The sequence below is a fragment of the Mustelus asterias genome, chromosome 12 (assembly GCF_964213995.1).
Source record: "Mustelus asterias chromosome 12, sMusAst1.hap1.1, whole genome shotgun sequence".
In the NCBI taxonomy this organism is placed as follows: domain Eukaryota; kingdom Metazoa; phylum Chordata; class Chondrichthyes; order Carcharhiniformes; family Triakidae; genus Mustelus; species Mustelus asterias.
In genome coordinates this window covers 44778229-44792712 of record NC_135812.1, presented here as the reverse complement: position 1 = coordinate 44792712, position 14484 = coordinate 44778229, and the positions used below count along the sequence as shown (strand labels likewise).

Sequence of the window (14484 nt, the reverse complement as noted above, 5' to 3'; positions counted from 1 at the left end):
AGAAGGGCACCAGGAGAACGTTAAACTCCTGGCAAACCTTTTGTAAATGTAGTACTCAGTAATTAATGTTTTGCCTGAAAGTACTATGAGGAAAAAATATTGCATCTAAAGTATAAGCAAACCAGGCATGCAGTTGGCACGGTACCAGTGTGTATATTATTTATTTACATGCATACTGCTCTGGTAATTGGGCAGAAGGTTGATAGTCTGAAGTAATATTTGAAGACCCTTATTATGGGAAACCTCGTCATTGGTGTCTATACTATCAGCCTTTGCAAGTAGGGTAAAACTAGAGACAGTTCAGACTCTCTGCAGTTTTGCAGCGAATCAAGTGTAGGCCAGGCAAATTAATTGTTGTGGGTAAAAGAGGGGGCACTTTAAAACATTTGAATGTTATAGTGAGATATCTGAACTGCTGCAGAAACTCTCCTGTTTAGGTAAATGTATAAAGCTGACTATTGGCACAATATTGTATTAAATTATATTAATTCAGCACAAAACCTGGCATGCAGTGTGAACACCCATATACACAGGGTATTTTCTGAAAACTGGGCACTTTAAATAAATGACTTTTGAATAAAGAGATCTCCCACTTTACTGTGAAACAGACCTGGACTCTTAGTACATTTTTTGGAATAAAATAAAATGAAGTAGAAAGAGCAGAAGTTGAAAATATAATTGTTTCTCAGTTGGCAAAACTGAGGCCCACTGAAGTTGAATCCGCTTGAGCTGAAACGTTACTATGCATGCAGAGAATGGTTCTGCTTGTGGTTATAAAGATCACATAGAAAGCAAAGCATGTAATTAAGGTGGTTAAATCAAGCCCACCTTGTCTGGTACAGTGCAGCAAGGTGCATCATTGACAATCCCCCCCCAAACAACTACAGAATCTTCTGAGAGATGTTCAGAAAAATAAAAACCTGCAGCCCGTTCAGCAAGTCACTGGAATATTGCTCTGACTCCCCAGGGCAATCAAGCTAGCTTTCAGAAGTTTAATTCCTAATAATTGCGGTTAATTAGCAATGTGTTCCCCTATTGCGAACCTCCACTTCATTCTGGAATTATGTGAGCAGGATTGAAAGGAGTGAGCAAATCCAGACCCCCTCTATGTATTGAATTCAATTCCGGAGAGTGATGACTTTTAACCAGGAGAAATACTTCCTGATATATCGTCCAACATGGCCAATGGATTTTGTATCCGTGCCTTCCTGTCATAGCATCCCAATCCATCTCCAATAACTTATCCAGCGTTTTAAAAAATCATTGACGGGGCATGAATGTTGCTGGTAGAGCCAACATTTATGCCCGCCCCCTCTATTTCAGAGGGTATTTGAGAGTCAGTCACATTTCTGTAGATCTGAAGTCACATGTAGGCCAGGCCAGGAAAGGATGGCAGATTTCCTTCCCGAGTAGACAGTGAACTAGGTGGGTTTTTCTGACAATAGTTTTCACCCATTAGACTTTTAATTCATTTTAATTGAATTCAAATTTCACATCTGCCATGGTGGGATTCGAACCTGGGTCTCCAGAGAATTACCCTGTGTCTTTGGATTACTACGCCCCCCACTCCACCCTCCACCTGGACAGAATCCACTCCTTTATGATATAAACACCTGATTAATATTTAAGTATAGGAGCCTCTACCCATAATTAGATGAAGTATCATTCTAGTTTTGGAGGTTTTGTGGCGCAGTGGGTAGCTCCCCTGCCTCCAGGCTGAAGGTTCTGGGACATCCCAGGACTTGATGGCTAATGAAGATATGTTCATAACACAGCCACACAGGATTAGCGTCAACCTGCAAGCCTTTCCAAAGTTTGCCAGTGGCTGGGGATAAGTGCGGGAGTGATTTCTGCTCAGCCATGTGAGGGAAAGAGCGTTGGAACCTCCACCATCATTATCCATAGTGCTCCAGGCTACAACGTGCATGGGAAAAATGCATTTTGCCTCAGAAACTCAGACTCCTGAGGCACCTGCAATATCTCACCAGCACCATCATTCCAGTCACATTTTAATGCACCTGCTCCAGATGTGATATCCTATATCACACACAAAATCCAGTGGTCCAAGAGCAGACACACCAAAGCTTTTATGAAATAATTACAGATCTTCTGTGGCTGCTGCTTCAGACTTGCCCAGTGAGCTGGGCGCCAGCTTCAAGCAAAACCCACAAATGAGTAGTTCGTGGCCAGACAGCTGTGCTGTCAAATGAATGACAAAGACTCGAGGCCATGCACCAAACTGAAATAAATACTTCAGTTCAGACACAGCCGTCAATCAAACCTCTTACTTCAGAAAGGATTCCCAAGATGTTAGTTACATGAGACCTTTGCTCCAGTCAAAGGGACTAGAGCAAAAGTCTCATGTAACTAACATCTTGGCCTACATGTGACTTCAGATCTAGCTTAGACTTTAACTAGGCAGCATCAGGAACACTGATAATGGATAGAATAACATTAAATATTTTGCACCCAATTGGCATTAGCATATTAAACCAGCCTTTGTCTGGCAGAGTAAACTACAAATGCTGGTTAAAATTTGATTATTTTGGGTGTAGCTGCAGCTCAGTAGTAGCACTCTTGTCTCTTGAGTCAATGTCTGTGGGTTCAAATTCCACTTTAGTAAGATGAGTACAGAATCTAGGCTGACACTCCCAAATGTGGTGCTGGTAGGGTTGCACTGTTGGGAGGTTCTGCTCATCAGATACGAGTTTAAATCAAGTCAGGGCGGAATTTTCTTTTTCTGGCGCAGTGGGCACAGTGGCATGGAAGTCACCGACCCCAAGGGCGGCTTTCTCCACTGGATTGTTAGGGATTTGGTTTAAAAGAAAGAGTGAAGGGGTGGGTCCCATGATGCCAATTCCGAGCCCGTCCTGTCAGCAACTTTGCTTTCCAAAGATCGGGGCATCCGTTACAAACGATTTAAAATAGAATCGCCCCCTGTGTGCATCTCTGGCAGGTTCTGCTTGCTCGGTGTACAATGTGGAGGTCCTGTCGTGATGCACGCCGACATGTATGGGCAATTTAATGGTGGGTGGATAATTATATTTCAATGTATTCAAATGGGAATCCCAATTAGGGGCAGCACGGTGGCACAGTGGTTAACACTGCTGCCTCAGAGCGCCAGGGGCCCAGGTTTAATTCCTGGTTCGGATCACTGTCTGTGTGGAGTTTGCATGTTCTCCTCATGTCTGCGTGGGTTTCCTCCGGGTGCTCCGGTGTCCTCCCACAGACTGAAAGACGTGCGGGTTAGGTGCATTGGCAGGCTAAATTCTCCCTCAGTGTACCCAGAGGCGCCAGAGTGTGGCGACTGGGGGATTTTCACTGACTTCATTGCAGTGTTAATGTAATTGTGACACTAATAAATAAACTTTAATCTTTAAAACTTTGAACAATGTTCAACGTCAGAATTCCCGTTGCATCATTGGTGGGGGGTGGGGGGGAAACAATCGTAAGAGGAAATCCTACTGGCGCAATCCACGTTTTAGGACTCCCACAGGATTTCCTGCTCCCGCCGTCATTCCTGTCCCCTGAAAATGGGAGTGCAAAACTCCTCCCAGAGTCTGTCCCCTAGGATGGATGAGCAGCAGAATGGAGAGGAGTTAAAGATAGTCACTGAGATGGGAAGAGGTGTTCCACAAGGATCATTGGCGGGATCACTGTTGTTAACATAGGCAAATGGAGTTAACTTAGATGGGCATTTTGGTCGATATGGACCAGATTGGACCAAAGGGCCTGTCTTTGTGCCGTAAATTCTATGATTTACATATAAATTGACTAGGAAATCAGACTTACAATTTCAGAATTTGTGGGTGATCCCCATTTGCCAAGTCTAGTTAATGCAGAGGGATACTGTGACAATGTACAAGAAGACATTAGTAAATGTGCTGAATGGGCAAGTATGAACTTTAATATAGAAAATTCCATCTTTTGGTATGGAGAATAGGGAGACCATGTTCCCCTTGGAATCTAAGGGTGAGATTTCAACACATTTAAAACCCTGCCATTTCAGTCTTGGACCCAAAGATCCAAATTTTCATTCCCAAGTCAGGTGCAAGGTATCTCGGCAAATATGACCTTTAAAATTGTCTGTCCGTAGCTCAAAATTTCAGTCGGGTGTGGTGGGCAACCCCAGAGTGGATTGGAGGCTGTTGTGTGCAGAGATGAGCTGGGTGCAAGGCCAGTCTCTGTGCTCCAGCACTGTTTAAATACTTAAAGAAAATACTAAAACTAAAAGCATCCCTCCGGCTCTCCCATCTCCCACCCCAAATCCTCACGCATTCCCTATGTCCCTCTATCCACCTCCATTATCCACAAACTCCTTATCCCAACCCATGTCGCTAATGCTACCATGCCAACTTGGTGTTAACTCATACCACCTATATCAGCCTCACACCGCCATTTGCACTCAACCCCATGTCAACTCACCTGTCCTGAACAGCTTTGACAGTTTCTTGACAGTGATGGCAGTTCTATGACAGCTAGACAGTTCCAATAAGGCTCTCTAAAGGTGTCTTGCCTCACTGAAAGATGTCCCACGAGCCTACAAAGTTGATATCTTGCATCTCCAAAGGATTACCCTGGCTAACCAAAGAATCCACCAAGTTCCTACTTCCTCTTACCTACTCTGCTCTGTACACTCGATTTACGCAGCCAGGGTTCAGAAATCAGAAGTCTGAAAAAGCTGTTGGTGATTGTAAAGGCCAGCTGCCTCTGTGATTCATGTAAACTCCAGTCCCACCCCTGCAAAGGTGGAACATGCTGAGTTTGTGGGAGGGGTAGGGGAAGCTGAGAAATTTTGAACATTTCCGAGACTCTCCATTGGCTGGAGACATATCTAGTTCAAAAGAGGATGACTGTGATTGTTGGAAACCAAATATCTCAGCCCCAGCACATCACTTCAGTCCCTCAGAGCAGTGTCCGTGCCCCAACCACCTTCAGCTGCATCAGCAATGACTTTTCTACCATCGGAGTTCGGGATGTTTGTTGATGGAGTGTGGTCAATTCCACTCGCAATTCAGAATCACAGAATTGTTGCGGTGCAGAAGGAGGCCGTTTGGCCCATCATGTCTATGCCTGCTCTCCAAATGAGCATCATGACTTAGTGCCATTCCTCTGCCTTTTCCCCATACTCCTGCACATTGTGTCTAAACAAGTAATCATTTAATGCTCTCTTGAATGCCTCGATTGAACCTGCCTCCATCACACTTCCAGGCAGTATATTCCAGACCCAAACGACTTGTTGTGTGAAAAAGTTTTTTTCTCACATTACATTTTCTTCTTTTGCAAATCTCTTTGAATCTGTGCCTTCATGTTCTTGATCCTTTTCCAAACAGGAACAGTTTATGTGAACATAAGAACATAAGAAATAGGAGCAGGAGTAGGCCATCTAGCCCCTCGAGCCTGCCCCGCCATTCAATAAGATCATGGCTGATCTGAAGTGGATCAGTTCCACTTACCTGCCTGATCCCTATAACCCCTAATTCCCTTACCGATCAGGAATCGATCTATCCGTGATTTAAACATATTCAACGAGGTAGCCTCCACCACTTCAGTGGGCAGAGAATTCCAGAGATTCACCACCCTCTGAGAGAAGAAGTTCCTCCTCAACTCTGTCCTAAACTGACCCCCCCTTTATTTTGAGGCTGTGCCCTCTAGTTCTAGTTTCCTTTCTAAGTGGAAAGAATCTCTCCACCTCTACCCTATCCAACCCCTTCATTATCTTATAGGTCTCTATAAGATCCCCCCTCAGCCTTCTAAATTCCAACGAGTACAAACCCAATCTGCTCAGTCTCTCCTCATAATCAACACCCCTCATCTCTGGTATCAACCTGGTAAACCTTCTCTGCACTCCCTCCAAGGCCAATATATCCTTCCGCAAATAAGGGGACCAATACTGCACACAGTATTCCAGCTGCGGCCTCACCAATGCCCTGTACAGATGCAGCAAGACATCTCTGCTTTTATATTCTATCCCCCTTGTGATATAGGCCAACATCCCATTTGCCTTCTTGATCACCTGTTGCACCTGCAGACTGGGTTTTTGCGTCTCATGCACAAGGACCCCCAGGTCCCTTTGCACAGTAGCATGTTGTAATTTCTTTCCATTTAGATAATAATCCAATTTGCTATTATTTCTTCCAAAGTGAATAACCTCGCATTTGTCAACGTTATACTCCATCTGCCAGATCCTCACCCACTCAGTCAGCCTGTCCAAATCTCTCTGCAGACCTTCTACGCCCTCCACATGATTCACTTTTCCACTTATCTTTGTGTCGTCTGCAAACTTTGTTACCCTACACTCAGTCCCCTCCTCCAGATCGTCTATATAAATGGTAAATAGTTGAGGCCCCAGTACCGATCCCTGCGGCACACCACTAGTTACCATCCGCCAACCAGAAAAGCACCCATTAATTCCGACTCTCTGCTAACTCTCTGCTTCCTGCCGGATAGCCAATCCCCAATCCACGCGAACACCCTACCCCCAACTCCGTGTGACCCAATCTTCTTCAGCAACCTTTTGTGAGGCACCTTATCAAACACCTTTTGGAAATCCAAAAACACCGCATCCACCGGTTCCCCTCCGCCAACCGCACTAGTCACATCTTCATAAAAATCCAACAAGTTCGTCAAGCACGACTTTCCCCACATGAATCCATGCTGCGTCTGCTTAATCGAACCATTCTTATCCAGATGGCCTGCTATTTCTTCTTTAATGATGGATTCCAGCATTTTCCCAACTACAGACGTTAAACTAACCGGCCTGTAGTTACCCACCTTTTGTCTATTTCCTTTTTTAAACAGCGGCGTTTCTCTTTATCTACTCTGTCCGACCTCCTCATGATTATGAACAACTCTATCAAATCTCCTCTTAGCCTTCTTCTCTCGAAGGAGAATAGTCCCACCCTCTCCAATCTATCCTCATTACTGAAGGTTCTCATCTCTGGAACCATTCTTGTAAACCTCTTCTGCAGTCTCTCCAAATCTTCCTAATGTGTGAAGCTCAGAACTGTACGCAACTCCTCAGAGAATACAGTAGTTTGTGCTCACACGCATCAAGACCTGGACGACATTCAAACTTGAGCTGATAAGTGGCATGTAACATTTATGCAACTTGGGGATATGTTGCTATCCTCTCACTTTGCTCCGTCACAATCTGGGAACTGTTTGTCTCCATCTCTGTACATGACATGGATTGCAATAGTTCAGGAAGATGGCCTTGCATCATTCTTCGCCAGGGCATAGAAGCTAGAAGCAGGAGTAGGCCATTCGGCCCTTTGAGCCTGCTACACCATTCATTTTGACCACGGCTGATCATCAAATTCAATATCCTGATTCCCCCACCCCCCATATCCCTTGATCCCTTTAGCCCCAAGAGCTATATCTAATTCTTTCTTGAAATCAGACAGTATTTGGCGTCAACTACATTCTGTGGTTGTGAATTCCACACATTCACCACCCTCAGATCTAAAAGGTTTATCCCTTATCCTCAAACTATGACCCCTAGTTCTGGACTCCCCCACCACTGGGAACATTCTTTCTGAATCTACCCAATCTAACCCTGTTAGAATTTTATAAGTTTCTATGAGATCCCCTCTCATTCTTCTTAACTCCAGTGAATATAAACCTAACTGACTTAGTCTCCTTATATGACAGACCTGCCATTCCAGGAATTAGGCTGGACAATCAATACCGCCATGCAATCAGTGAGTGCATTCCAGAAATGATTCATTTTAAAAATCCTAAGGCTGTGGTACTCCTCATGATCTGCCAGGCAGTTTTGCCAAATAGCTAACTGAATAACAGCAAGCACGAGGGATCAGAATAGAGATCTCCAAAAGAGCATCTTACCCAGGTCCAACCTCCATCCTATTCCTGTAACCCCGCACATTTACCATGGCTAATCCACCCAACCTGCACATCTTTTGATATGGGTAGGAAAACAAGTTATGAGGGTGGTACAGAATGTGCGCTAAGGGATTTAAGATGGGTTAAGTGAGTAGGCAAGGTGGAGTGTAATATGGAGAAATGTGACGTCCACTTTGTCAGAAGGAATAGAAAAGCAGAATATTATTTGAATGGAGAGAGACTATAGTACAGAGTGATCTGGCTGATCCTCATAAATTACAAAACGTTAGCATTCAGGTACAGCAAGTAATTGGGAAAGCAAATAGAATGTTGGCCTTTATTGCAAGGAATTGGAGTACAAAAGTAGGGATGTGTTACTATATATAGGGCATTGGTGAGACTGCACATGGAGCACTGTGTCACAGTTCTGATCTCCTTACTTTAGTAGGGTTGTACTTGCATTGGAAGACGTTCAGAGAAGGTTCCATAGGCTGATTCCTGGGATGGAGGGGTTGTCTTACAAGGAAACATTGAGCAAGTTGGGTCTGTACTCATTGGGGTTTAGAAGGATGAGAGTGGGTCTTATTGAAGTATATTCTAAGGGCGGGGTAGTTGATGAGAGGATAGTTCCCCTCCTGAGGGAATCTATAACTAAGGAGTTTCCAAATTAAGTTTGTGATGAGGAAGAATTTCTTTTTTCAGAAGGTCTTTGGAATTCTCTTCCTCAGAGGTCAGGGGGGGCTGGGTCATTGAATATATTCAAGGCTGAGTCCAACAGATTTTTGATTGACAAGGGAGGGGCAGGCAGAAAAATGGAGGCTTTGATGGCATTAAATGGCGGAAAAGGCTTGAAGGGCTAAATGGCCTATTGTTGCTCCTATTTCTTCTGTTCTTGTGGTCCAGTGAGCTGCCAATTGTAGCGACTGCCCTTTGACATGTGAGCACGAGGCTCCCCAGCAGTGGCCTTTGCCGAGCGTTCCAGGGACAAATGGAATGGGCGCTCTGGTGTGGCGAGGGAGCCATTTTCCCACATTAGCACGAAATGCTTCAGATTGCACACTACAACCTCCTTCCGCCAATTCCGACTCCAAACCACTGCCTAACATTTAGAAATACTGTGTACAGCCTTGGGAGTTAACCCTTTATAAACAGAATCTAACTTCTAAAATGTAAATCCCCGGGACCTGATGACGTGTATCCCAGGACACTGTGGGTGGCTAGGGAGGAAATTGCAGGTCCCCTAGCAGAGATATTTGAATCATCGACAGCCACAGGTGAGGTGCCTAAAGATTGGAGGGTGGCAAATATTGTGCCTTTGTTTAAGAAGGCCTGCAGGGAAAAGCCTGGGAACTACAGGTCGGTGAGCCTAACATCTGTAGTAGGGAAGTTGTGAGAAGGTATTTTGAGAGACAGGATCTACAGGCATTTAGAGAGGCAAGGACTGATTAGGGACAGTCAGCATGGCTTTGTGAGTGGAAAATCATGTCTCGAATTGGATTGAGTTTTTTGAAGGGATAACCAAGAAGGTGGGTGAGAGCAGTTCAGTCGATATTATCTACATGGACTTTAGCAAAGTCTTTGACAAGGTACGGTAGCACAGTGGTTAGCACTGCTGCTTCACAGCTCCAGGGTCCCGGGTTCGATTCCTGGCTCGGGTCACTGTCTGTGTGGAGTTTGCACATTCTCCTCGTGTCTGCGTGGGCTTCCTCCGGGTGCTCCGGTTTCCTCCCACAGTCCAAAGATGTGTGGGTTAGGTTGATTGGCCAGGTTAAAAATTGCCCCTTAGAGTCCTGAGATGCATAGGTTAGAGGGATTAGCGGGTAAATATGTGGGGGTAGGGCCTGGGTGGGATTGTGGTCGGTGCAGACTCGATGGGCCGAATGGCCTCCTTCTGCACTGTAGGGTTTCTATGATTCTATGATTCTATGTACCGCATGGTAGGTTGTTGCACAAGGTTAAATCTCACGGGATCCAGGGTGAGGTAGCCAATTGGATACAAAATTGACTTGATGACAGAAGATAGAGGGTGGTTGCAGAGGGTTGTTTTTCAAACTGGAGGCCTGTAACCAGTGGTGTCCCTCAGGGGTCAGTGCTGGGCCCACTGTTATTTGTCATTTATATTAATGATTTGGATGAGAATTTAGGAGGCATAGTTAGTACGTTTGCTGATGACACCAAGATTGGTGGCATAGTGAACAGTGAAGAAGGTTACTTAGGATTGCAACGGGATCTTGATCGATTGGGCCAGTGGGCTGATGAATGGCAGATGGAGTTTAATTTAGATAAATGCGAGATGATGCATTTTGGTAGATTGAACCAGGGCAGGACTTAGTTAATGTTATGACGTTGGGGAGAGTGATAGAACAAAGAGATCTAGGGGTACAAGTTCATAGCTCCTTGAAAGTGGAGTCACAGGTTGACTGGGTGGTGAAGAAGGCATTCAGCATGCTTGGTTTCATTGGTCAGAACATTGAATACAGGAGTTGGGAAATCTTGTTGAAGTTGTACAAGACATTGGTAAGGCCACACTTGGAATACTGTGCACAGTTCTTGTCACCATTGTATAGAAAGGATATTATTAAACTAGAAAGAGTTTAGAAAATATTTACTAGGATGCTACCAGGACTTGATGGTTTTGAGTTATAAGGAGAGGCTGGATAGTCTGGGACTTTTTTCCCTGGAGCGTAGGAAGTTTAGGGTGATCTTATTAGAGGTCTATAAAACAATGAGGGGCATAGATAAGGTAGATAGTCAACATCTTTACCCAAAGGTAGGGGAGTCTAAAACTAGAGGGCACAGGTTTAAGGTGAGAGGGGAGAGATACAAAAGGGTCCAGAGGGGCAGTTTTTTCATACAGATGGTGGTGAGTATGGAACGAGCTGCCAGAGGTAGTAGTAGAGGCGGGTACAATTTTGTCTTCTAAAAAGCATTTGGATAGTTACCTGGGTAAGATGATACGGGCCAAACGCGGGCAATTGGGTCCAGCTTAGTGCTTAACAAAAAGGGCGGCATGGACAAGTTGGGCAGAAGGGCCTGTTTCCATGCTGGAAACCTCTGACTCTCAGTTCAAAAATGCCCAATGCCAGCACAGTAGTAAAATCCTAGTTGCTTCGAGCATCAGTTTTGTTCGCTTGGGTCTTTGATGGATTATTTTCAGATGTGACATTGTCACAGACCAGCTGGCATCCTCTGAACACAAGGTTGAACAATGTTTGTTTAGTGGTGCTCATTATTTCTGTCCAAATCTCCCATCAAAGAAGCTCTGTATGGCATCTCCCCTGTGTATATTGGTCCTATAGACTAATCCCACCTGCCTTCTTCAGAGCCTGTTTTTTCAAAATATATATAGAACCAACAAGTTCTCCAAATGTGATGGCTGAATGCTTGAGAGATTACAATTATTCACAGAAGCTCTTTCAAAAGGGCACATATGTTTTCCATGCCATTGATGATTTATTAGACGTCTAGTGCCTAACATCTACATGATGCGAAAGCCTGCAGCTAGTTTTGTTTTATTAACTAGGTTACAGAGGGTAAGGATTGTTCCATATTTAATTTACTCAGTTATAATAATTATATTTAAGATGAAAAACCTGAGTCTCTTGTAAGGAGCAAGTTATTCCAAGACCAAGTAGTTGATTTGATTGCAAAATCTGTGGAGCAGATCCTTTCTGTTTCAAATTATGGAAATTCTGCATATTTCAACTCTTCATAAGTTTGATTACCCACTTTCCAATTTCTTAATTTAACTGTAATTGGCAGTAACAAAAATAACTTGGATTTATATACTGCCTCTAATGTAAAGACACTTCACTGGGGAGTAATCAGCCAAAGATTGACACTGATTAAGGAATATCCCTATTTAATCAAAGCAGTAGGTTTCAAGGGACATTTGGGTTTTAGGGAGGAAATTTCTGAAAATAAGGCTCAGATGACTGATGGCAAGACTGCCAGTGCGGTGGGGGGGGGGGGGGGGGGGGGGGTGATACAGAAGAGGTCAGATTGTGGTTGGGGGGGGTGGGGTGGGGGCACTGAGTTAGAACCATATAGTGCAGAAAGAGGCCATCCGGCCCATTGCGTCTGCACCGACTCTTTGAAAGAATCATCCCACCACTCCACCCATCCCTGTAACCCCGTGCATTTACCATGGTCGATCCATCTAACCTGCACATTTTTGGACACTAAGGAGCAATTTAGTATGGCCAATCCACCTAACCTGCATATCTTTGGAGGAAACCGGAGCACCCGGAGGAAACCCACTCAGAAAACGTGCAAACCCCACACAATCACCCGAGACTGGAATTGAACCCAGGTCCCTGTCACTGTAAGGCACTAGTGCTAACCACTGTGCCACCTTGTGGGGTGTATACTGCAAGAGGTTACAGAGGAAAGGAAGGATGAGGCTATGGAGCCATCTGAGGTTGAAGGTGAGAATCTTTCAATCCAGGCATTAGCGGAGTGAGCAGCAATGTCAGCCAGCGAGCACAGGGGTAAACAGGCTTGGTTGTGTGTTCGGATACAGGCAACCGAGTTCTGGGTGAGCTCAAGTTTACGGACTATGGAAGCTGGTCGACTGGTCAGGGGAGCACTGGGGTGATGGAGTCTGGAGGAAACCAAAAACAAAGGAGATAGTTTCAGCATCAGAAGGGCTGAAACGGTTGTGGAAATGGGGAAATCACAAGATGTTGAAAGGAATGAAATTATGCAATGAGCTGCTGGAGGAAGTGGTTCAGACAGGGACATTGATAACATTTAAAAGGCATTAGGAGCGACACGTGGATAGGAAAAGTTTAGAGGTATATGGGCCAAATGCAGGCAAATGGGGTTAACTTAGATGAGCTTTTTGGTTGGCATGGACCAGTTTGGGCCGAAGGGCCTGTCTCCGTGCTGTACATCCTATAATTCTATGAATAGACAGGGTAGATGCAGGGAAGATGTTTCCCATGGTTGGGGGGAATCTAGAATCGGGCACAATTTCAAAATCAAGGGCAAGCCACTTAGGATCGAGTTGAGGAGAAATTTCATTACGTAGAGGGTTGTGAATCTTTGGAATTCTCTACCCCAGAGGACTGTGGAAGCTCAGTCATTGAGTATGTTTAAGGTAGAGATTGATAGATTTCTGATTAACAATAATGAAAGGGTTATGGGGATAGCGGGTGTAAAATGCACTGACATATCCAATCAGCCATGATCAAATTAAATGGCAGAGCAGGATCGATGGGCTGAATGGCCTACTCCTGTTCTTATGGACATGGAATGAGGTGATCTCTGTGACGGAAAGGGTATGAAGGTGGAAACTCAGCTTATAATCAATTGGGCACTGAGATTAGGTACAGATTGGTACAATCTTTTAATGGTAACCAGTGAGGGAGAGGGTGAGAAAATTGAGTTTTTATAGAATCATAGAATCCCTACAGTGAAGAAGGAGGCCATTCAGCCCATCAGGTTTGCACCAACCACAAACCCACCCAGACCTTATTCCCGTAACTCCACATATTTATCCCTGACGCTAAAAGACAATTTAGTGTGGCCAATCAATCTAACCCGCACATCTTCGGACTGTGGGAGGAAACCCGAGCACCCGGAGGAAACCCACACAGACATGGTGAGAATGTACAAACTCCACACAGACAGTGACCCGAGGCCTGAATTGAACCTGGGTCCCTGACGCTGTTTGACAGCAATGTTAACCACTGTGCCACTGTGCCGCCAAGTGCAAACAAAGACCGTGTCTGTGATTCTGTGGCCACGTCACGCCCGGCGTAGTTTGCATTGGGGTGGCGCGGGTTCGGAGAATCGCAGTCGAGAGGCCTAGCACGTTTAGCGCCTGCGCAAATCCCTGTTGGAATTCTCCCAGCCACCGCACCTGGATGTGATCTGGTTCCCGCTCAGTGAGCATATCTAAATAAGTATTTAAATATGCTCAGTCAGTTTCAATCCAGATTCTCCCTGCGTCCGGGATTCTTTGACCCTCTGGTGCAGAGGGAACCCAGCGAGAATCATTGCTGATCTCCACAAATGGAGACCAGGCCTGAAGGCCATGCCGGGGGACTAGGAAACCATTGAAGCCCCCAGGTGGCCAGGGACATGGCTTGGCGGTGAACACCTGGTAGTGCCAACCTGGCACCCCAGCAATGCCCATGTTGGGCACCTTTGGATGCAGGGCAGTGCCAAGGGGATGGGGCCTGAGGGAACCATGAAAGGGGGCATGAAGTAGCTGGACCCACAATCAAATTGAATGACGGAACGTGCTCAAGGGTTTGAACGGCCTACTCCTGCTTGTATGGTCGTAGAAACTGGCTTTCATAAAGAACACAATTGAGGAATATTTGGAAACAAAAGCCAAAGTACTGCAGAAGCTGGAAACCTGTTTTTTGTTTAAAAAAAGAGAAAACCTTGGAAACACTCAGCAGATCAGGCGGCATCTATGAAGAAAGAAACAGGGTTAGGGTCACTAACCTTTCATCGATGTTTTAATTGCACAAATTCCTCTGTCAAATGTTTCCACCATTTTCTGTATTTTTATGAGAGATGTATTGGGAAGTGGCCTGAATTGTAACATACACACCAGTCACGTCCTGTCAACGTGGCATTATTGTAAAAAGTAGACTAATTCTGTAGCTACTTGCTCATCACAGA

At 45.0% G+C, this 14484-nt stretch overlaps 1 protein-coding gene across 5 annotated transcripts in view; it reads left to right on the top strand.

Moving 5' to 3' along the window:
• Positions 1-14484, top strand: part of rhbdd2 (rhomboid domain containing 2) — an 87573-nt gene that overhangs the window by 39658 nt on the left and 33431 nt on the right. The gene's annotated exons all lie outside the window — the stretch shown is intronic.